This window comes from Lithobates pipiens, unplaced genomic scaffold (assembly GCF_037356315.1).
Source record: "Lithobates pipiens isolate NorthernLeopardFrog02 unplaced genomic scaffold, aLitPip1_a1.2 Scaffold_8, whole genome shotgun sequence".
NCBI classification, from domain to species: Eukaryota; Metazoa; Chordata; class Amphibia; order Anura; family Ranidae; genus Lithobates; species Lithobates pipiens.
In genome coordinates, this window is record NW_027507903.1 from 127,253,215 (window position 1) to 127,277,029 (window position 23,815).

Sequence of the window (23,815 nt, forward strand, 5' to 3'; positions counted from 1 at the left end):
TTGCTAAGATATTCCATTAGGAACAATTTTTTTTTATATTGAAAGAACTGGTAAAATTTGCCCTAATTCTATATCCTTTTTTAAACTGGGCAAATGTTAATATGGAGTTGTTAATTGCAACTTTTGACTCTTTTCCTTTTATTGTATTTTTGCGGAAACGCAATAAATACATATTCAACCTAAAATGGTATAATGTTTCCCAACAATTTAACTAATCTCTTTAAATTAGGGTAAGAAATTAATTACATGCATGCAAATGCATGTCTGAAATGATCTTCATTACCCATTTCATGTGTTTTTTCAACAGTAGAGTATCCCTGTCCACATTCCCTACCAGTTTGATATTCTGTTCTAGTCTAACCCTATAAAAAGTGTGACCTACAATCCTCTAATGCAGTGGTTCCAAACTGTGGTCCGAGGGCCAGATGCAGCCCTTTGCTTGCTTTTATCTGGCTATTGGGGCTTAATTTTATTCACTGAAACCAACGATGGGGCATAACCCCCCACTGACTCCAATGATGGGGCGCTATTCCTTCCACTAACACCGATGATGGGGCACAATTCCTCCCACTGACACCAATAATTGGGACCTTTTTTCCCAATGACAACAATGAGGAGACACTATTCCTGCCACTGATGCCATTGATGGGGCTCTATTCCTCCCACTGATACCATTGATGGGGCACTATTCCTCCCACTGATACTAATGATGGGGCATTATTCCCCCCACTGACACCAATGATAGAGCACAATTCCTTCCACCGATACCAAAGATGGGGCATTGTTTTTTCGCCCCTGTCTTTGGTACGTTTTCTACTCCCACTGGCCACAGTGCAGCCCCCTAAAATCTGAAGGACAGTAAACTAGCCCCTTGTTTAGAAAGTTTGGAGACCCCTGCTCTAATGGATCATAGGTGTGCCTAATTCTCATAAACGGACCTTTGGGTATGTTATTGACCAAAGATGGGTGATGACAACTCATTGGAACAATGGAAATATAACAATTATGGTCAGTAAGCTTAAAATAAGATGTTGTGTGCAACTTATATGAAACCTTAGGCCGCGTACACACGGGCGGACTGTCTGGCCAACTAAGTCCGTCAGACAATCCGACAGACAGTCCGTCCTACTTTTGAATGAACGGACTTGACCACACAAGATGAACAGACAGTCCGTTGAAAGCTTGCGCGATGACGTGTACAGCACGTACGAAGGGACTAGAAATACGACGTCCAATACACTGCAATGCAACCTTCGGCCGTGTAAATCCTTTCTGAGCATGCGCCATACTTAGTCCGTCCAACTTGCCTACTCACGAGCGGACTGTCCGCTGAAACCAAAGTTGGACGGACAATATTACGGAAATTCCGAAAGACTTAGTCCGCCAGACTGTCCGCTGAAAAAGTCCGCTGAAGCCCACACACGAGCGGACTGTCCGCTGAAATGTGTTTCAGTGGACTAAGTTGGACAGACAGTCCGCCCGTGTGTACGCGGCCTTAAATAGTTTATTCCAACATATAAACCCTTTGTTTCCCAATATTAAAGGTTAATTTTATCCCCTCATGATTTAATGCTTCTAATACTGTTATATCTCTATCCCAGATAAAAAATAAAATATATCATCAACATATCTTTTCCTGACAGCAAAACAAGGAATACGATTAAAAAAAAAATACATTCTCCTCCCATTTGGCAATAAATAGATTGATTGGGAGTGAATGCGGCTCCCATATTTAAATGTTCTATTTAACCACTTGAGACCCGCGCTATAGCCGAATGACGGCTACAGCGCGGATCTCCTTTTCCGGGACTACGTCTATTGACGTAGTCCCGTGCATGAGCGGCCTGCGCGCCCCCTGATTCCTCAGTGCCACCCAGCAGTGCCCACAGTGCCACCCAGCAGTGCCCACAATCTGCCTCAACAAAGGTGCTGCACCCCAGTGCCACATATCCGTGCCCATCAGTGTCATCTACCAGTGCCCAGCAGTGCCGCCCATCAGTGCCCAGCAGTGCCACCTATCAGAGCCACCTATCAGTGCCACCTATCAGTGCCCATCAGTCCCATCTATCAGTGGTACCTATCAGTGCCCCTTAGTGCCACCCATCCATGCCACCCATCTGTGCCACCCATCCGTGCCATCTTATCTGTGCCCATCTTTGCCCATCAGTGCTGCCTTATCTGTGCCCATCGGTGCCGCCTTATCTGTGCCTATTAGTGCCGCCTTAACTATGCCTATCAGTGCCCACCAGTGCAGCCTATCAGTGCCCATCAATGCAGCCTATCAGTGCCCACCAATTCAGCCTATCAGTGCCGCCTCATCAGCGCACTTCAATGAAGGAGAAAAATGACCTGTTTGCAAAATTTTATAACAAACTATTAAACATGATTTTTTTTTTTTTTTGCATCTTTTTTTGTTTGTTTAGCAAAAAATAAAACTCCCAGCTGTAATTAAATACCACCAAAAGAAAGCTCTATTTGTGGGAAAAAAAATGTGGGTACAGTGTTGTATGCCCGCGCAATTGTCATTCAAAGTGCATCAGCGCTGAAAGCTGAAAACTGAGGGGGGTTTAAGTGCCCAGTAAGCAAGTGGTTAAGGATAACATCTAGGCAGTAGTTTGAGAGTATGATGTCTGCTACAGCATGCTTTGTGAATAAAAACCAGATTGCATGCTTTTATTATGATTGGATGTATCTATCAACATCAATATGCACCATTAATCTGCTGTAGTACCCCACATTACATTTGTTCTAATAAAGTAATTACTATTTATAGTACAGGAGGAAGTGTAGAAAATGTTGTTTCCTTTATTCAGCATGAAATCTATGTAAGCATTTGTTCTGGATTATTGTGACCAGTGAATAGAGTGTATGACTCAAGCTAATTCTTACAACTACTTCTACAATAGCGACTGATTTAAGTAAGTAAACAATTTTTAAGTTAAAACTGCATTTAACAGTGGGCCAGTAAAACTAAATCTTAGCTTACCTCAATAAAGCTGCTGACTACCAAAACCAAAATCTAATTGATAGACATGCAATCATTTCAATGCACAGGCAACAAACAGGACACTGTTTACAATAGTTTACAGTCTATTGGAATAAGTGAAAGGTCCTTAAGATGTTGTAATGCTGGTCTTGCTGGGTTGCCCTAATAACATTTGAAAATATTTACAGTATGTAGCTTATTAGAATAAAGATATCTGCGTGGATTATTGTGGGCACTCCGGTTTCCTCCCACACTCCAAAGACATGCTGGTAGGTTCTTTGGCTCCTGCCCAAATTGGCCCTGGTATGTGTATGTATAAATGTGAGTTAGAGACCTTAGATCAGGGGTCTCAAACTGGCGGCCCTCCAGCTGTTGCAAAACTACAAATCCCATCATGCCTCTGCCTGTGGGAGCTATGCTTGTAACTGTGAGCCTTGCAATGCATCATGGGACTTGTAGTTTAACAACAGCTGGAGGGCCGCCAGTTTGAGACCCCTGCCTTAGATTGTAAGCTCCCTAAGGGCAGGAACTGATGTGAATGTACAATATATGTAAGGTACTGCATAAATTGTTGGCGCTAAATAAGGCCAAGAAAACCAAAAAGCTCTTTACTTCTTCATACACTGAAGAAAAAAGGGCCCTCAAGGTACTGCCTCTTATGAATACTATTACAGAGCTTCCATATATAGGTTATTTTAAAAATGTTCATGCTGGAAGATGACAAAGATGAATAATGGTAGGGTAGCTGAGAAAAGTTGGTAATAACAGTGGTCCAGAGGAGGTACAGTGCCTTGAAAAAGTATTTATAGCCCTTGAAATTTTTTCATGTTACAACCAAAAACGTAAATGTTTTTTATTGGGATTTGATGTGATAGACCAACACAAAGTGGCACATAATTGTGAAGTGGAAGGAAAATAATAAATGGTTCTCAAATTTTTTTACAAATAAATATGTGAAAAGTGTGGTGTGCATTTGCATTCAGCCCCCCCGAGTCAATAGTTTGTAGAACCACCTTTCGCTGCAAAAGCTTTTGGGGTATGTCTCTACCAGCTTTGCACATCTAGAGAGTGAATTTTTTGCCCATTACTCTTTGCAAAATAGCTCAAACTCTGTCAGATTGGATGGAGAGCTTCTGTGAACAGCAATTTTCCAGTCTTACCACAGATTTACATTTGGATTTAAGTCTGGACTTTGAGTTGGCCATTCTAACACATGAAAATGCTTTGATCTAAACCATTCCATTGTAGCTCTGGCTGTTTGTTTAGGGTTATTGTCCTGCTGGAAGCTGAACCTCTGTCCAAGTCTCAAGTCTTTTGCAAACTCTAACAGGTTTTCTTCTAAGATTGCCCTGTACTGGGCTCCATCCATATTCCCATCAACTCTGACCAGCTTCCATGTCCCTGCTGAAGAAAAGCATCTCCACAACATGATGCTGCCACCACCATGTTTCACGGTGGGGCTGGTATGTTCAGGGTAAAGTGCAGTGTTAGTTTTCTGCCACACGGCTTCTGGTTAACTGCAAACATGACTTCTTATGGCTTTCTTTTAACAATAGCTTTCTTCTTGCCAATCTTCCATAAAGATAGTGTCTTTATCTTTATCAATAGTTGTCCTGTGGACAGATTCTCCCAATTGAGCTGTGGATCTCTGCCGGTCCTCCAGAGTTACCATGGTCCTCTTGGCTGCTTCTCTGATAAATGCTCTCCTTTCCCAGCCTGTCAGTTTAGGTGGATGGCCATGTCTTGGTAGGCTTGCAGTGCCATTCTCTTTCCATTTTCAGATGATGGATTGAACAGTGCTTCGTGAGAAGTTCAAAGTTGGGATATTTTTTAATAATGTAACCCTGCTTTAAATGTCTCCACAACTTTATCCTTGACCTGTCTGGTGTGTTCCTTGGCCTTCATGATGCTGTTTGTTCACTAAAGTTCTCTAAAAAAACACTGAGGACTTCGCAGAACAGCTTTATTTATACTGATAATAAATTACACACAGGTGGACCCTATTTACTAATTAGGTGACTTCTGAAGGCAATTGGTTCCACTATTATTATTATTATTATACACAATTTATATTTATACAATGTATAGGGGAGACAACACAATTACAGTACAGTTCAATACAAAAGGTACCCTGTGTTCGTCTCCAAAGCCGCTAGGTGGTGTTCGACCGGCAGCGGTGAATGGACATCAGAACGAGGCTTAGGAAACAGATTGTAAACCAGACGGAGGGTGATGACGTCACTGGAAATACGACACATTTCTCAAGCTGTCTGGCCGTGAATAGTGTGACGGCCGCGCTCCTTTCTCAAGCTGATTGACAAGGACCGATAACCAAGAATATATGAAAGGGGAAGGGAGGGGGAGTGGCCAAAGTGAGTTTTTGGCCCAATGTAGAGAAAGAGAACATGATATAAAAACATGAAACCGCAAATAATGATGGACTACTACCCCGGATAAAAACAAACAATAAATACATTATATGAAATCAGCGAGAGATTAAACACAAATAAAATGAGATAAAAACACATCATTGCATAGCATTAATGAATAGAAAAAATATGTGAAAAATATCACTTCAGCAGAATATGGAAAAGAAGAAATGATAATGGTAATATATAATCTAATACTATACAATATAGAATCAAAGGAAGAAGGTAGTATAGCTATAGAGCTTGAGGGAACTTTTTCCCATGTAAATTTCCCTTTTGCCATATAAATTTCACATGCATTTTTTACATTATGCACTCATACATTATCATTTCCTCTTTCCCATATACTGCTATTTTTTCTATTCATTAATGTTATGCAATGATGTGTTTTTATTTCATTGTTTGTGTTTAATCTCTTGCTGATTTCATATAATGTATTTATTTTTTGCAATGTTTGTTTTTATCCGGATAGCAGTCCATCATTATTTGCGGTTTCATGTTTTTAAATGTTTTTATATCATGTTCTCTTTCCCTTGTGCACTGCCGTATTATAGTTGCCGGGATGCATCGCTACATAGGGCCAAAAACTCACTTTGGCCACTCCCCCTCCCTCCCCTTCCATATATTCTTGGTTATCGGTCCTTGTCAATCAGCTTGAGAAAGGAGCGCGGCCGTCACGCTATTCACGGCCAGCCAGCTCGAGAAAAGCGTTGCATTTCCAGTGACGTCATCGCCCTCCGTCTGGATTACAGTCTGTTTCCTAAGTTTCCTTCTGATGTCCATTCACCGCTGCCGGCTGAACACCACCGAGCGGCTTTGGAGACGAACACAGGGACAACAAATTCATCCCAGGGAATGACCTCACTGATAATCCCCGTTGTATGGGACTGTACTATGCCTTACACTTACTACTGAAATGTGAGTTATGCTTGTAACCACTTGTTGTATTAAAATTATCATACAATCTGCACCCAGGGGCACCTCTTTTTCTTGTTTTTTTCAGTGCTTTGGGAACAAAGTTTCTGTTTGCACTGGATGGCTGCCGTGATTTGTGGACTGTGACTCCCCTGTCCTTCCGCTCCCATCCTGCTAACTGACATTGCCATTGAGCAGATTATGCATTTATAATTTTTGTGCATAATTCATGGACTCTTTTCATAATTTAAAGCAGACTTTTAGTGCATAAATATATGCTCATTCAGCACTTTGTTGTTTCGATTTACTGTGGATTATTGTTTTAGTTTTGCGCCATTTACTTGTATGATTTACTGTACTGTTGACCTGTGATAAGTCATATGACAAACTCAACCTACCAATCCGAATTTGTAATCCATGGTAAGAGTACACAAGATAGTGAAACAGTTTCACATCCAAGAGGTATTGTAGGTATACTTATCAGGTCCCATGAAGCACCAATGTCCAGGGGCGGACTGACCATTGGGACACTCGGGCACTGCCTGAGGGCCCCGAGCCACCAGGGGGCCCCATCAGGGTTGCCAGCCTCAGTAAAACCAGGGACAGCATGTAAAAATCTGTGGGTTTTTTCTCTGAAATGTCCCTTACAGACATCCTTTTGGTCTAAAAATCCCAAGATTATAGCTGCCCTACCTCTCCAGTACCTTCTCAGCCAATAGAAACATGTCTATGTATACTGTGTGGCCCCATAATCTCGGATTGCCTGGGGACCCCATTATCTCCTATTTCCCGGGGGCCCCATGAGTTGTAAGTCCACCCCTGCCAATGTCTTTAAGGGAGTGGAGTGATCATTCCCTGCAGGGTCTACTGTGCCATAGAGGTAAGTATGAATATCAAGTGGCCAAAATCAAGAGATGCACAATGGAAACCTGACCGGTTTCTCCGGTCTCCACCGGCTGCTTCAGAGGCACAATCGAATGGCATTCTTTACCTCTGCAAAGCATTGTAGAGCTTTTCCAAAGCAGATGATATCTACTGCATATTTCTCTTTCATCCCAAATCCCAAAAACAAGGGATTTGTTCCTCAATTTAGGCTAGTGGGCAGAGCCATACAAACCATGCCTTTCTGCCCTTTATCCAGCTATACATGACAAACAGCTTATTTATAGACTTTATGCTAACCCTTGAAAATTTTAATTCTTTGCCTAGGTCCTTTATGATGATAAATAAGCTTACATACAGAAAAGCTGAGAAAGCTTCTATTGCATCAAACAAGGTGACCTTTTTCCTGCTTGGTTATAGGATGACACCTAAACACACGCAGGAGCAAAAATGGAAAAACTAAAAACAGCCACCACAACACTAGATTTCTTTCACAGAAGAGTTGTAGGTTTTCTACAGTTGCTAGCCATTTCCTTTTAATTAAATGCACAGTCATATTGCTACCGAGCTGCCATTTCTGTAAACTGCAAATAGAGGAAAGTACAACATGACCTAAAACCTTAGTGGAAACAACTAAATGCACAGGCTGCATAAAAAAACAATGATAGTTTGACATGTAGGAAAGTCATCATGTTACTCCATGTAATTATACTTTAAAATTCAGCTAAACACTGCACTAAACTAACATTTTTATATAATGCCAATACAATTTCATAGGAAACCATTACAGTCTAACCAGCCTTGTCCTCATAAACTATTTTGTCCATCTTCAAGGAATAGACTAATACAATACCATGAAACTGGAATCTTGGCAGCTACTAACAGTGAGTTTTAGTCTACAGGTATGTGTAAAAACAAGCCTATATTCTCGATCCCTCAATAACTATTTGTAGATCACAGCAAACAGGTTCAATGGAACTCACTTAGGCTCTATGTACACTTGGCAACTCCAAAGTTTCACCAACTTTGCAACTCTGATGCAACTTTGTATGGGTGCAACTTGGATACGATTTTATTATGTTATAACATATAGCATAATAATATATGATTTAGCTTGATTATAACAGTACTTTTTCAACAGCAGCAGATTCTCATTCTCCCTCCTAACTGTGTGAGAAAAACATGGGATTGTGGGTAAATCTTATACCCATAAACCCATGTATTTCCTTGTAGTTAAAAGGACCTTCCATGACACTGCAGTGAGAGGAAAGCCCCCACTGCAGCATTTTTATTGGACAGCCAGGGCTAATGGTACTTTACCATTGGTCCAAGACTCCAAGCTGTGCATTGAGCTCAGTGCCTCTGACAAGAAGTGAGGAGAGGCACTGTGAGCTTAGTCTCTCAGTCTGCTGCAAAAAGAGTGTGTCAGCTTGTATTTAAACTGGAAGCTCTGCATGTAGCTTCTGACAGGCTGCGCAAGGAACCCCGTATCTCCGTAACCATAGCTCATAGGAGCCCAAATTTTTACCAGTGGTGGGGTAAGGCTTAGGCTACCTACTCTACAAATTTGTTGTCTCTGTGACCTCAGGTCGCCAAGCTATTACCCTCAAAGCTCGATTATTTATTTATTTAAAAAACCCTGTATCTCCAGAACCATAGCTCGTAGGAGCCTCAATTTTTACCAGTGGTGGGGTAGGACTTAGGCTACCTACTCCACAAATTTGTTGTCTCTGTGACCTCAGGTCGCCAAGTTATGACCCTTAAAGCTTGATTATTTATTTATTTAAAAAACCCTGTATTTCCAGAACCATAACTCGTAGGAGCCCCAATTTTTTTTACCAGTGGTTGGGTAGGACTTAGGCTACCTACTCCACAAATTTGTTGCCTCTGTGACCTCAGGTCGCCAAGCTATGACCCTCAAAGCTTGATTTTTGAGTCAATCAAAAAGTTAGGGAATGATGTTTCTGTGGGGGGGCGTTCTATGCACATTCTGGTAAGCAGGATTGCCCCTTTATGCATCGAGGTGACTAGCGCATTCTTTTTCTTTCCACCTCTGCTGGTGACGGGTTATCATCTCTATCAATTTACCATCTATTGTTGGCAGATTTATATTGACTTTTAGGACATTTGACTGGCACTGCACTTTTCTGTATTTTATATAATGTTAGCTGGCTGTCACACTGATCCAGTGGTTACATTCTTCTTGAAGCACTGATCTGGAACATGTATACAGATTACGAACCCGGATTTCATTCTTCTTATCTAATCTGCCTGCTTGTTGCAGGTAACTGACAGAAAATAGAGACAACCCAGCAACTAACATTTTTATAAGAAGATCACCAATGGCCGCCCCTGTATTATTCTCAGTTTAGGTTTCCCATACGCAGACATGCTTATCAATGTATCTGAGAACAACTGACAACTACGCATACATTTATATGACTACCATTTTTTAACTACAAAACATATTGACATAAATAAAGTAATCTTTTGCTTACCGTTCAGATTGTGTTGTCTTGGTCTTATAGTGTAAATTTACCTCTCTTCGATATGCTGTATTTGTTAATCTGTCAAAGTTGTCCTGTTCCTTATACTATGTGGTTGGATGACTATTTCGTCTCTGCTGACTTCCTGTTGTCACAGTTCCTCTCTTTCATTTCATGGCTCTAAAATTTGACTTCCCCTTCTGTGGTTCTTGTGTCAGTGTACACGATCAAGTATATAAATCTAACTCCAGACGGTATGCTACTATTTTGATGTAGTAACATTGTTAATGTCAAATGAAGGAAAACACTCGTAGAAGAGATTTTTCTCTCAAACTTTTTATTTAGTTCACTCATGCTAATATTTGGTTTACAAAATAGAAAGTTAAATATAATGCCTTAAAATGAAACATTAATACATTACCTATTTGTTTTCGCAGTAAAGTTCAGTGACAGGTAGGCATACAGGCAGTGCAATGATAAGGTAGAAAGTAAAGTAATGTTTTGCAATGTTAGATATAATGAAGTCAGGAAGTACATCTGTTTTGTTTCCTGAAGTAATTTCAACATGAGATCTCTTTCACATGGGCAAAAAAACACAGCATTTGTATCTGTGTTGCATTTTCTTTTTTTTTTATGGATCTGACCACAAGTGCCTTGTTGTGTGTGGGTCAATGCCAGGGCCATCTTTAAGGCAGGGCAAAAGGGGCAGCTGTCTTGGGCCTAGTCATTGTTGTGGGGCCCAAAGTAGCTGCCCCTTGAGCCTTCACTGCCTGAAAATAGTTAACAAATGGACTTTGGAGGGCCCAACAAAATTATTGCCCAGGGTCCACTTCCTTCCCCGCCCATAGTCATATGAAGTCTTCAGATTGGATCTCCCATCCTGGGTAGGCATCATTTGGCGTCCTCAGATTCCCGATGGTATAGGAGGCGCATGCTGCGTCACCGAGAAGCTGGTGCGCGTGCCCGGTGGCCGCGATGTCTGCTGGGCACCCACGATCACTCGTGACAGGGCAGGAACGTAGATCTGTGTGTGTAAACACACAGATCCGGGTCCTGCATGGTAGAAGAGACAAATTGTGTGTTCCTAGTATATAGGAACACCGATCGGTCTCCTCCCCTAGTCAGTCCCATCCTCCCACAGTTGAACTTGATGTCCAGTTGAAGCTACGCAACATGCCGCTGCAAAACGCATCAACGCAATCACGGACTATAGGCACTTATAGTGTCATCCCCAGTGTGGAGAGCAGTAACCAATGTCAGTGACATGTAAGCTAATGGATATTGAATAGCCATCCTCATCTGTCTAGCGTTCCGCTGGACACCTTCTTGCTTGTAATTACAAACACAGTGCAGGATACTGATGTGCGGATGGTAAACCAGAGAAATGTTGGTAGCCGACCAGCACTGCACTGAGATATTGGCTAAAGTTAAACCAGCACCTGTTTGTATCCTGGCTGACCTGGCAAGCTGAGCAGTGTTCCGTTGGATATTGTCCTGCTTATGGAACTTAAAGCAGAGGCGAGGACTCTGAACTGCGGGTATTCAATCAGAGAAGTGTCAGCAATTGATCGGTGTTCCATCAGGAAGCGGTAACGTAGTGAACCACCGAGAAACTGAACAGCTGTGTATGATATGGGATGGTTACAATGTATGCTACTTGAAATTCTTTATTTTTACAGATGGTTACTTTGTCTGGGACTGATGATTTATACATGCATGTAGGAGACTGCTGTGGAAGCTATTTGTGATTTAAACTATCAAAAAATTCCCTGATTATAATGGAGAAAGACATCTTCCTTACCAGCAGCTATATTTAATAGCATTTTATAACCTTATCTCATGTACAAATATAACTGTTCATTAAATGAATACATAATATCTTTGAAGGAACTGTGTGTTTCAAGGAACTTCAGAATTTTGGAAGACCTAAATGAGATTTAGTGAAAAGTAAAGAAACTTGTTTTAGCGGTGATAGCCCAGAAGCAACACCTGACATCAATTAATTGGTTATTTTATTAACTATTTTATAGTAAATAAGTTTGATGCTTTTTTTGTTACATACCTGCAATTCTTGGGGACCATACATGCTTCTTTGTTATAATATGAATTATTTTGTTTATAATTTTTTAAGAAAAACTTTTTTGCAATAAGGGAGGTTATGTCAGGAACCATGAAACAGACAGAGACAGAAGTACAATCTAATCACACTTGTTTATTAATAAAAATAAAAGATAAATAGGAAAAAGTGTAGTCAAGCAATCCAGAGTCCAGTAGCCAGATCAAGTAGTCAGCCAGTCCAAAGTTCATAAACCAGATCGGATAATCAGCCAGTCCAGATGTCAGGGATCCACGGAGAGCAACTGCAAGCAGGATGGAAGCCAGGAGGGATGTTAGCAAGCCAGTTTTGAAACAACAGCAGGAGATGGTTCCTAGTGATGTGACCAAACGTGAAGGCAAAGGAGAAATGAGCTGGAAGACTTTATATAGGCAGGCCAGACGAGCATCATTGGGAACAGCTGGTAACTGAAGAGAGAGAAGAGAGCTGGCAATTAGCTGACAGCTGAGTGGCCAGCCAAGTGGAGGAAGGGCTAAGCCAGCCCTGATAGTACCCCCCCCCCCCCTCAATGACCCCTCTCCCTCGGAGGGCCACCGGGCTTGAGGGGAAACCATCTATGGAACTCGCGGAGGAGGACAGGGGCATGTACATCAGAGGATGAAACCCAGGAGCATTCCTCCGGACCGTACCCCTTCCAATGCACCAGGTACTGTATGCGCCCACGGAACCTACGGGAGTCAACAATGGATTGTACCTCATACTCCTCATAGTTCTCAACCTGAATAGGGTGAGGACGTGGCACCGAGGTGGTAAATCGGTTACAGACCAGCGGTTTCAATATGGAGACATGAAACACATTTGAGATGCGCATACTAGGAGGAAATTCCAACGCGTAAGCTACTGGGTTAATCCTGCGAAGGATACGGAAAGGCCCAATAAACCGAGGTGCAAACTGCAGTGAGGGAACACAAAGCCGGAGGTTGTGAGATGACAGCCAGACCCTGTCCCCAACCTGGTAGGAAGGCACTGGCAGGCGTCTGCGGTCAGCATGGAGTTTGTACCTATCATTAGCATGACGCAAAGCCTCCTGGACTTGTAGCCAAGTGGAACGAAGACCACGGAGATGCTCCTCTAATGCAGGAATACTCTGCGGAACAAACGAGTCAGGCAACATGGAAGGTTGGAAACCATAATTCCCCATAAATGGAGACAATCGGGAGGCAGAATTCAAGGCACTGTTGTGAGCAAACTCTGCCCAAGGTAATAGGTCAGACCAGTTGTTATGATGGTCAGAAATATAGCAACGTAGGAATTGCTCCAAGGACTGATTGGCTCATTCTGCGGCCCCATTAGACTGCGGGTGATATGCAGAAGAGAACGCAAGCTGGATTCCCAACTGTGCACAAAAGGCTCGCCAGAACTGGGAGACAAACTGACTGCCCCTATCCGAGACAATCACCTTGGGTAGCCCATGTAAGCGAAAGATCTCCCGAGCAAAAATGGAAGCCAGTTACTTAGAGGTGGGCAACTTCTTAAGTGGAATACAATGACACATCTTTGAGAACCGGTCCACCACCATAAGGATAACAGTGTTGCCTTGGGAGTTGGGCAATTCCACAATGAAATCCATAGACAGGTGAGTCCAGGGCCTCTCTCCATTGGGTATGGGTTGTAGGAGGCCCACTGGAAGGTGTCGTGGAGTCTTACTCTGAGCACACACGGGACAGGCAGCTACAAAAGCAGTAACATCAGCCCGTAGACTAGGCCACCAGAATTGTTGGGAGATGGCCCAAATGAGTTGATTCTTCCCAGGATGGCCAGCTGCCTTCGGAGAATGATAAGTCTGGAGCATTGCAGTACAGAGACTCTCTGGGACAAAGCAGCGGTCACAAGGTTTATCAGGAGGAGCATGGACCTGAGCAGAAAGAATTTTGTCACCCAAAGGAGAAGTAAGACTGGTGCAAACCGTAGCTAAGATACGATCAGGAGGAATCATAGGAACCGAAACCGACTCCGACTTGGAAGTGGAGGAAAATTGTCGTGACAAAGCATCCGCCCTTACATTCTTAGTACTGGGTAAGAATGAGACAATGTAATTAAAGCTCGACAAGAAAAGAGCCCATTGCGCCTTTCTGGGAGAGAGTCGCTTAGCCTCAGACAAGAATGTAAGATTCTTATGGTCAGTAAGAATAAGAACGGGCACAGTGGTACCTTCAAGGAGATTTCTCCATTCTTTCAGAGCTAAAATGATCGCCAACAGCTCTCTGTCACCAATCTCATAATTGCACTCAGCAGGTGACAATTTCTTGGAAAAGCAGCCACATGGATGCATAGTGCTCTCAGAGTTAGGACGTTGAGACAGAAGGGCGCCAACTCCAGTCTCAGAAGCATCAACTTCAAGGATAAAAGGCAATGTAGGATCAGGATGTGCCAACATAGGAGCAGAAACATAGGCAGCCTTGAGAGTCTCAAAGGCCTTAATGGACTCCGGAGACCAACTCTGTGGGTTACCGTTCTTTCTGGTCATATCAGTCAGAGGCTTGACCAGAGACGAGAATTTACAAATAAACTTCTGAAAGTAATTGGCAAAGCCCAGGAAACGCTGCAGAGGATGTAAACCCACGGGTCAAGGCCACTGTAGGACTGCCGAAAGTTTCTCTGGGTCCACTGAAAAACCATCAGCGGAAATGACATAGCCCAGGAATGTAACCTGTTCACGATGGAACTCACACTTCTCCAGTTTACAATAGAGATTGTTCTCTCTTAGTTTCTGAAGTACACAACAGACATCTGTGTGGTGGCTCTCCAGGGACTTGGAAAATATGAGGATATTATCGAAATAGACCACCACATACAACTGCATCAAATCTTGGAGGACATTGTTAATAAATTCCTGGAAAACTGCCGGGGCGTTACAAAGGCCAAAAGGCATTACCAGGTATTCATAATGGCCTGTTCTGGTATTAAACGCAGTCTTCCACTCGTCGCCCTCCTTAATGCGCAGGAGATGGTATGCCCCTCTCAGGTCAAGCTTCATGAAAACCGTTGCTCCCTTGAGGTGTTCAAATAACTCTGTAATCAATGGAATCAGGTAGGCATTCTTAATCGTGACACGATTGAGACCCCTATAATCTATACAAGGTCTCAGTTCACCGCTCTTTTTTTTTACAAAGAAGAAACCAGCACCAGCAGGAGACAAGGATTTGCGGATAAAACCTCGAGAAAGTGCGTCAGCAACATACTCCTCCATGGCCTTATCCTCAAAGACCGACAAAGGGTAAACCCGACCACAAGGAGGTATGGCACCAGGTTGAAGGTCAATTGTGCAATCATAAGGGCAGTGTGGAGGCAAACTACCGGCTTGACCTTTATCAAAGACATCGCCAAAATCACGGTACTCCTCCAGGAGGGAGGGGAGTGAAGCGGTGCACAGGACCTTGGATACCTTCAGGAAGCATGTCTCACTGCATTGTGGTGACCAGGAGAGAACCTCAGCACGGAGCCAATCAAAAGAGGGGTTGTGCCTCGGTAACCAAGGATAACCAATGACCAGTGGAAATCTGGGTGAGGAAATAACTTGGAATTGGATTATCTCATGGTGATGAGCCCCTACGGCCATGGACAATGGAACCGTCTCATGAGTCACATGGGCAGGCTGTAAAGGTCTCCCGTTAAGTGCCTCAATGGCAAGTGGAGTGTCACGCAGCTGCAGCAGAATCGAGTGCTGCGAAACAAATGCAGCATCAATGAACAGGCCTGCAGCCCCAGAGTCGATTAGAGCCTGTATCTCGATGGACGACTCAGCCCAAGAAATAGTGACCAAAACCAGGGGCTTATCCTTCTGGATAACTGGGGATGAAACAACACCACCTAAGGTCTGTCCATGACAGGACCTCAAGGTTCGGGCGTTCCCTGGACTTCAAAAAGTGACCTGCCTGGCCACAATAAAGGCACAATCTCTCCCTCCTCCTAAAGGCTCTCTCATCCGCAGAGAGACGCGTGATGCCCAGGTGCATGGGTTCATCTTCACAGACCAACTCGGTACCAGGAGGCATGGGAGGGGAGGGAGGCATGGGTGGGACTACAAAGCTCGAAGGCAAACGTACAGGAGGCTTCCGCAAGCGCTCCTTAAGAGAAAGTCTTTCTCTGAGTCTGGAGTCAATGAGGATGGCAAATGAGATCAAGCTCTCCAGCTCAGTGGGTACATCTCGGGCTGCTATCTCATCCTTGATGGAATCCGAGAGACCATGAGAAAAAGCAGCCATGAGGGCCTCATTGTTCCAAGCAACCTCTGCTGCCAGAATACGGAATTCAATGGTGTAGTCGGCAACAGTTCTCGTACTCTGTTTGATGGACATGAGGCACTTGGCAGCAGAAGCGGAGCGTGCGGGAACGTCAAAAACCCTTTTAAAGGAGGCCACAAACGGAGGGTAACTGAAGACAACAGGTTTTTGCGTCTCCCATAGAGGTGTGGTAGTACGGAATCTCCAATCCTGGGACCGGGTTTTGGGAACAGCCAGCAGTCTGGCTGGATGATTACACAGGTGGGTCTTGGGCTTAAAACAAAGCCAACACCATGGTTCTGGGCTCCACCCTCCCGAGGAGTCCAGGCGTGCAAGGGAGAAGAAGTGTGCATGTCTGCACAGGTCGGTCTGTCAGAGCAGACAGAGGGTCCAAGCTTGTGGGCTGAAAGAGAAGCTGTTAAAGAGTGCTGAGGTACTGGGTGTACGGGAACTCTGTTAAAGAGCCAAGAGGGCTGCAGCAGAAGTCTGAGCAGCAGTGCTGCTAAAGAGAGCCAGGTGGCTTGGTATTTTTGGTTCTACATACATTACTGCTGTGGAAAGCTGAAACCCCTGTGTGGGCAACTATTTTGTTATCTGACTTTACTTTCTTTAATAAAAGTGGGCCTACGAGCCCTTAAACGACATCTGGTGTGGATCCAGCTCACTGGTAAGCTCTACCTTTTAAGCTAAAATAACCCCCAAATATTACAAGTGGTGTTCGAATGCGGGCACAAGACGGTGGAATCCGGGTCCTTGCTCTACAGTAAGTCGCATCAGGAACTATTGGCTGTGTGTGGAAGTGCAGCCAGGCAAAAGGCATTGCGTGTTGGTGTACCTGTGAATGAAAAGTCAAATTTTATTTTTTTTTCTCTTGCTATGAACTGTGTTTGTGTGCATGAGACAGCACAATCAGTGTGTGCAATGTGCAGGTGAGGAAAGCTTGCATGAAGAGAAAAGCAACTTGCTTTAAATGAGAGACAGAGCTCTGTGGTTGGAGGGGTTGTTACCACCCAAACGAGCCCCATACATACCTGATCAGAGTGTATCCAGGAGAAAAAGGGCTGGGGTTGTCCCTAGCAACCCTAGTGCAATGAGTGCACAGGTGACTGCTATTATGGAGAGTCCACCAGCATTTGAATCTGCAGTGGATTGGTGCAAACGGCATTTAGCAGCACTGGACCAAGCTACAGAGGAAAGGAAGCCAACCCTCAGTGCAAGGGGAAAGCCGCTGGATGTCCATAACTGGAAGAGGGCTGTTGTTGCCCCTGGCAAAGCTGATGCAGTTAAAACAGCTAATGTGAAAAATGTGAATGTGTCACAGCATGAGACGGGATCCAGCAGAGAGAAGCCCATGCGATATGCAAGGAGAGAGGCTGATCAAAGGCTGAGGATGAGAGTGGTTGCCCATAGCAATGCAAAGGAAGCCAGTCGGGCTGTCTCTGTACCATGGGCTATGTCTAATAAGGATCGTGGAAAGTGGCTTAAGGAGGAGCCAGTTTATTATGTTGGAGAGAGCCAGCAAAGTTCTGCTGGGAGAGTGCGGTCTCCCATGGCAACCGGAGTGAAATTTATGCCTGGAAGGAGCTGCAGTAGAGGTTTGGTTCAGCATCCCCACAAAGAGGCCTGTGCATTCCGGCCAGCTGGGAATCACCAGGAGAGAATCGCTTTGGGAAAAAATCGTCCAGTACCATGCCTGGAGTGTGGCCAGCTGGGGCATGGCATGTTTTCTTGCCCTAGGTTGTGGAATACGGCTGGAGATAATGTTGCTGAGAAAGTTTTGTCTGTAGGCCCAGATTCCGGTGGAAATATGTTTGCAGTCACCCCTAGCAACAAGAAGTTTCCTGTTGTGCCTGCAGGGGGTGCTAAACGGTGGGAGATGCCTGCTGTAGTTTCATCCCATGGCCACCAGGAGGAGTTGGCCAGTAAAAGTGCAGCAGAGGACTGGTGCATAAGACAACGTACTCAAATGAAGATGGTGATGGTGACCCCAACTACTGCGGTGGGTAAGACTGTCTTTAATGAAATGATGGCTGGAACTGCTGATTTCATGTGTAAAAGGACTGGTTACGAGACTGTCCATGATGATGTGAGAGTGACCCCAGTTAGTGGGGCCACTGAATGTGCACTTGAGAATGACTTTTCCCTATATAGTGGGAATGCAAGGGTTAAAATCCAAATAGAACCTGTGTTGATGACTAAAAGTGTTGTGTCTAATGACTATCAGGCTCAAGTTGACCATGGGCTAGGACAGCCTACAAATGCGAAAAATGCTATAAGTGTTACTGTTAATGAAAAGTTTAATGCTGTTGGGAAAACTTTTGCTCTGAAAGAACCTGGGGTTATCAAAAATGGGCCGTTGCCTGTAGCAACTGGTGGTAAGACAGCACAGTTGTCCACAGGAATCTCCAGGGAACTTCATGTGTTGGAGTCAGAGGTTGCCCTGGACAACTGCAATGTCACTCTGGTGGGACAGAATGGAACTGTACCATGTAATGGTAATGTGTTAGTGCAAGCTGCTAGTACTAAAAATGTGCAGGTAAATGGTGGATTAACACAACCTGTGAAAAATGCAAAGGTGTGTGAGGCTTATGAAATGCAAGCTGAGCAAGGTGGTGAATATGGTGTATTGCAACCTGTGCTACCACAGTCTGACATGATTTACAATGACTGGTGTAATGAGTCTGCAGCTAAGCCAGTCTGTTCTTATGTGTCTCCTTGGGCAGATGGATCGGTGCTGAGGAGTACCGCAGAAGGGAGCGCACATACAACAGATTGGGATAGTTGGAGCAAAAATCTTATCTCCCTGATAGATAGGGCTTTTATGCACAAAGATAAGGTGGACACAGTTTCTGCTGGGCCAGCAGGAGGGGCTGCAGAACAGCCTGTACATGAGGGCACGGTGGCTGCTGCAGGAGTTAACCCTGGTGAGCAGGATGAACCAAATAAGGGCACAGCAGAGACATTGTCCGTGACCCACACAACTGAGGTTGACATGGAGTGTCAACGTGACGTCACTGGTAATGTTCTGGAGCAGTTCACTGATGCTGAGCCTGAGAAGTTGGGTATGAGTCCAGCACCTGGCAGCGCTCTGGTGGAGCACCAGGCTGTGTTTACCTCCAGCCGGGAGGAGGTTCTGTTAACCGTCGCAACTTTTCAAGTCTCAGCAAGTGAGTCTCTCTGCATCCCCAGTGTCATGAAAGTCCCCAGGAAGGACTTAGGTCTGGAGTCAAGGGCCTGGTTTATAACTGAAGCATTAAAAGAGATGCTTGAACTTTGGGATGTACAGCCAATCTATACTAGTGTGTCTCCTCCACAGTCTGATGGGCTGGTACTGCGCAGTACCACTAGGTGGAGCACTGTATGGCAGGCTGTACAGAGCAAAGCAAAACAGGACAGGAATGGTTTATTCCTAAATTTGCTACTTTTGTTAAAAGTTGCTGCTACGTATGCTGCTGGACTACGTGCAGAAGAAATATTTGAGACAGACGTTGGAGAAGTTGAAAATAAGCCTAAATTGCCTGTGGTTACACCTCCTAACAGCCAGATGGGAAGCATTTCTGCTGCTATGGTCCAGTGTGGTGCTGGTCAGTTGGTGAAGGGCGTGTATACTGCACCAGTAGAAAAACCACATGAGGTGGAAGGGCCATGTGTGGACCTGAAAGCAGCAGAGATCCTGACCAGGGCTCAAACAAAGGTGGTTAAAGAGACTGGGGTCCCCAGTCCAGTGCTTGGTCTAGGTGACAAACCTAATAAGGTCCCCGGGACAGGGGAATGGGCAAGGAGCGTGGATAAAAATACAGATGGCATCAGAACAGGTCAAGTGGTAGGACAGCTGCCTGCAGAATGGGTGAACCCAGGGGAGGTAGCATCCTGTGAGGTTCCTGTGGGTGATGGCGGCCCTCTAGTATGTGTGCCCTCTGCAGACTCTACCCTAGCAAATGTTGGAAAAAAAGGCATTGGTGACATGTGTAACATTGAGAGGTCTAATGTTGGTTTGAATATGTCTGTCAATGATGAACCAAATAATGTGTTAATGGTACATGATAATGTGGTGTCCAAAGGTACAGGTAAACCTGGTAATCAGTTAGTGACTGCTGAGTCAGGTACCAGAAATAAGAGGTGGGTTTCCGTTCTTAACACTATAGAAATAGGCCCCCTACAGTCTCAGAACAGTACCACTGAGAGAGTTTTGGGGAAACCTGGGAACCTGAAGCGTGGAGGCAGAAGGGTTGGTAGGAAGACCAACGGGTACCCGTTAAGATTTCAGGAGAGGAAGTGCTTATGGAAATGCACTCGGAAGAAAAGTTGGGAAGGTTGCATCAAAGCTCATAGCAGAGTGACAGTAAGGCTTAGAGGGAGACACCAAAGGAGGCATTGGGTGGAGTTCCCCGTTAGGAGAAGCGAGGTTGGACAGGAGGGTACTTCTGTAAATGGTATCTGGCACAGAGGTGCCAAAAGTAACTTGGGTGTTCCGCCCTCGGGGTCGAAACAAAGGGGGGGGATATGTGGTAGTACGGAATCTCCAATCCTGGGACCGGGTTTTGGGAACAGCCAGCAGTCTGGCTGGATGATTACACAGGTGGGTCTTGGGCTTAAAACAAAGCCAACACCATGGTTCTGGGCTCCACCCTCCCGAGGAGTCCAGGCGTGCAAGGGAGAAGAAGTGTGCATGTCTGCACAGGTCGGTCTGTCAGAGCAGACAGAGGGTCCAAGCTTGTGGGCTGAAAGAGAAGCTGTTAAAGAGTGCTGAGGTACTGGGTGTACGGGAACTCTGTTAAAGAGCCAAGAGGGCTGCAGCAGAAGTCTGAGCAGCAGTGCTGCTAAAGAGAGCCAGGTGGCTTGGTATTTTTGGTTCTACATACATTACTGCTGTGGAAAGCTGAAACCCCTGTGTGGGCAACTATTTTGTTATCTGACTTTACTTTCTTTAATAAAAGTGGGCCTACGAGCCCTTAAACGACATCTGGTGTGGATCCAGCTCACTGGTAAGCTCTACCTTTTAAGCTAAAATAACCCCCAAATATTACAAGGGTTAGCCCAGGCCAAGGCTCTCTCAGAAAGCAAAGATATCACAAAACCTACTTTGCTTCTGTCCGTGGGAAACGCCTGGGGCAGCATCTCAAAGTATATCTCAACCTGATTGAGAAACCCTCTGCATTGAACTGGATTGCCCCCAAATCGCTGGGGAAGCGGAGCAGAACCAGACATAACTCTTATAGAGGTAATACTTGAGGCGGGTGCCTGCACAGAGACTGGCGCAACAGCAGGGATGGCCTGCGACTCAGGTAGTACCGAAGCAGCCACCGTGGGGGATTCCAGGTGAGCCGTGCGATTCAGGAGCATTTGTAACGCCAAGGCAAACTGATCCATGCGGTGATCTTGCTCATCCAATCTGGAAAAAATATTACCAACAAGTGGATTGACTGTATCTTCTGAATTCATGGCCTTCACGTACTGTCAGGAACCATGAAACAGACAGAGACAGAAGTACAATCTAATCACACTTGTATTAATAAAAATAAAAAATGAATAGGAAAAAGCATAGTCAAGCAAGCCAGAGTCCAGTAACCAGATCAGGTAGTCGTAGTCAGCCAGTCCAAAGTTCATAAACCAGATCGGGTAATCAGCCAGTCCAGACGTCAGGGATCCACGGAGAGCAACTGCAAGCAGGATGGAAGCCAGGAGGGATGTTAGCAAGCCAGTCTTGAAACAACAGCAGGAGATGGTTCCTAGTGATGTGACCAAACGTGAAGGCAAAGGAGAAATGAGCTGGAAGACTTTATAAAGGCAGGCCAGACAAGCATCATCAGGAACAGCTGGTAACTGAAGAGAGAGAAGAGAGCTGGCAATTAGCCAACAGCTGAGCCGCCAGCCCAGAGGAGGAAGGGCTAAGCCAGCCCTGACAGGTTACTCACAAGGAACTCAGTGCGTGATTGGTATGAGTGGCGCCTTGTCCGTTTTGTCTGTGTTTTATGTGAGTCTATTGTCTGAATGTATCTTGGTTATTGGTTGTAGGACGCACCAGGAATGTATTCTTTCGATTTTTGGTGTGTCACTATCTGATGCCCAGCAGGGTCGGGTGTACTCTAGCCATAGGGCTACGTGATTTTATATTGTTGTGGCTTTTTTTGATAATTAATAAAAGTTTGAATTAACTGATATCCTCTTATATTTGTCTGCTATAACCATAGTAGCTGCCTTTTCCTTTTGGTGGGGTTAACCCTTGACCCTATTTGAAAGGTAATTTTTTTTTTACAATTTCTTTATTTATTTATTTTTTCCCTTTCCATAGGTAAGCAAAAACAGAGTTTTACAAAAACAATCTAAGAGTCATACATCGAGTTTCCATGTTCATACATAATAAACAGAAATAGCATAACAGTTCATTCCATTTCGTTCGCTTCTTACTCCCCTTATAGTATAATATATAAAACCACAAAGAGAACACGCAAGGTTAGTGGTAATATATATAACATATCGGGGCAGTAACATAGAAACTTCTCTCTTAGTCCCACATACCCCATGTCTGATCCTAGGTTGGTACTGTTCCCAATCAGATTAGAGTTGTATTGTTATCTCCTTTTTACTCATCTACCCCTCTTACTATTTTCCCCCCTATTCTTCAGCCCTCTGTAGCCCTCTGTAGCTCCCTACATTGTGCTTGCTCTAATTTTACCCATATTTTCTGATCTCCATGTCGACACCAGTCTAGTAGTCTACCTAGATGTATTGCCTGGTAATATTTATATATGTCTGGTGTTGCTAATCCCCCGTGTTGCTTTGGTAATGTTAATAATGTCCTCCGTATCCTTGGTTGTTTATCTGCCCAGATAAATTTCATAAATAATGTTTGTATAGTTCTGAAGAATTTTCTTGGTATTAACATTGGAATTGCCTGTAGGAGGTACAGGAGTTTTGGCAAAATATTCATCTTAATTATATTATTTCTTCCAAACCAGGAATATATTCCCCTGTGCCATCTCTCCAGGCATCCTCGTACCATCTTCAATGCTGGTGCAAAATTTAATTCATATATCTTATTGAGGTCTGTTGCGATCGTTATTCCCAAGTATTTCAAACCATAGTCCGTCCAATTAAATTTATAATCTAATTTTATTAGTCTCATCATTTTCTCTGGGACTGCTATCATTAAGGCTTCTGACTTGGAGCAGTTTATTTTAAAGTAGGATAGTGTACTGTATGTCTCGATTTCCTTACATAGATTTGGGAGCGAGATTATCGGGTTCGTCACTGTAAAAAGCATATCATCTGCATATGCTGCAACTTTATTATGGGTATCTCCTATAATTATTCCTTGGATATCCCTGTTGAGCCTTACTCTGCATAAAAGTGGTTCGAGGGTCAACGCAAATAACAAAGGGGACAATGGACATCCCTGTCTGGTCCCATTTGTTATTGGGAAAGGTGTAGATACCACTCCATTTACTCTTACTTGAGCTGTAGGTTTTCCATACAAGCTTGTTATCCAGCCCATCATTTTCCCTCCTAGCTTTATATGTCGGAGTACCGAGAACATAAACCCCCACCCCACCCGATCAAAAGCTTTTTCTGCATCTGTTCCCAGAAATATACAGGGAGTCTCGGTAGAGTTAACAGTATGTATTAGGTTTAAGGCCTTAATAGTATTGTCCCTTGATTCTCTTGTTGGGACAAATCCCACTTGATCTTGATGAATCAAAGAGGGCAAATACTGTTGTATCCTCAAGGCTAGTAGTTTGCTAAATATTTTCAAATCTGCGTTCAGTAAGGATATTGGC

General features: G+C 44.2%; 1 protein-coding gene and 1 long non-coding RNA gene across 2 annotated transcripts in view; one reads left to right on the top strand and one right to left on the bottom strand.

Annotated features, from left to right (window-relative positions):
• The window catches only part of LOC143962108 (src substrate cortactin-like), a 114,321-nt gene extending 104,318 nt beyond the window's left edge, over positions 1-10,003 (bottom strand). Inside the window, exon 1 of the mRNA XM_077471434.1 lies at positions 9,711-10,003. The gene's annotated coding sequence lies outside the window, so the exon portion shown is untranslated. The remainder of the gene's footprint in view (positions 1-9,710) is intronic.
• LOC143962110 (uncharacterized) overlaps positions 1-23,815 on the top strand; it is a 767,356-nt gene that overhangs the window by 91,883 nt on the left and 651,658 nt on the right. The gene's annotated exons all lie outside the window — the stretch shown is intronic.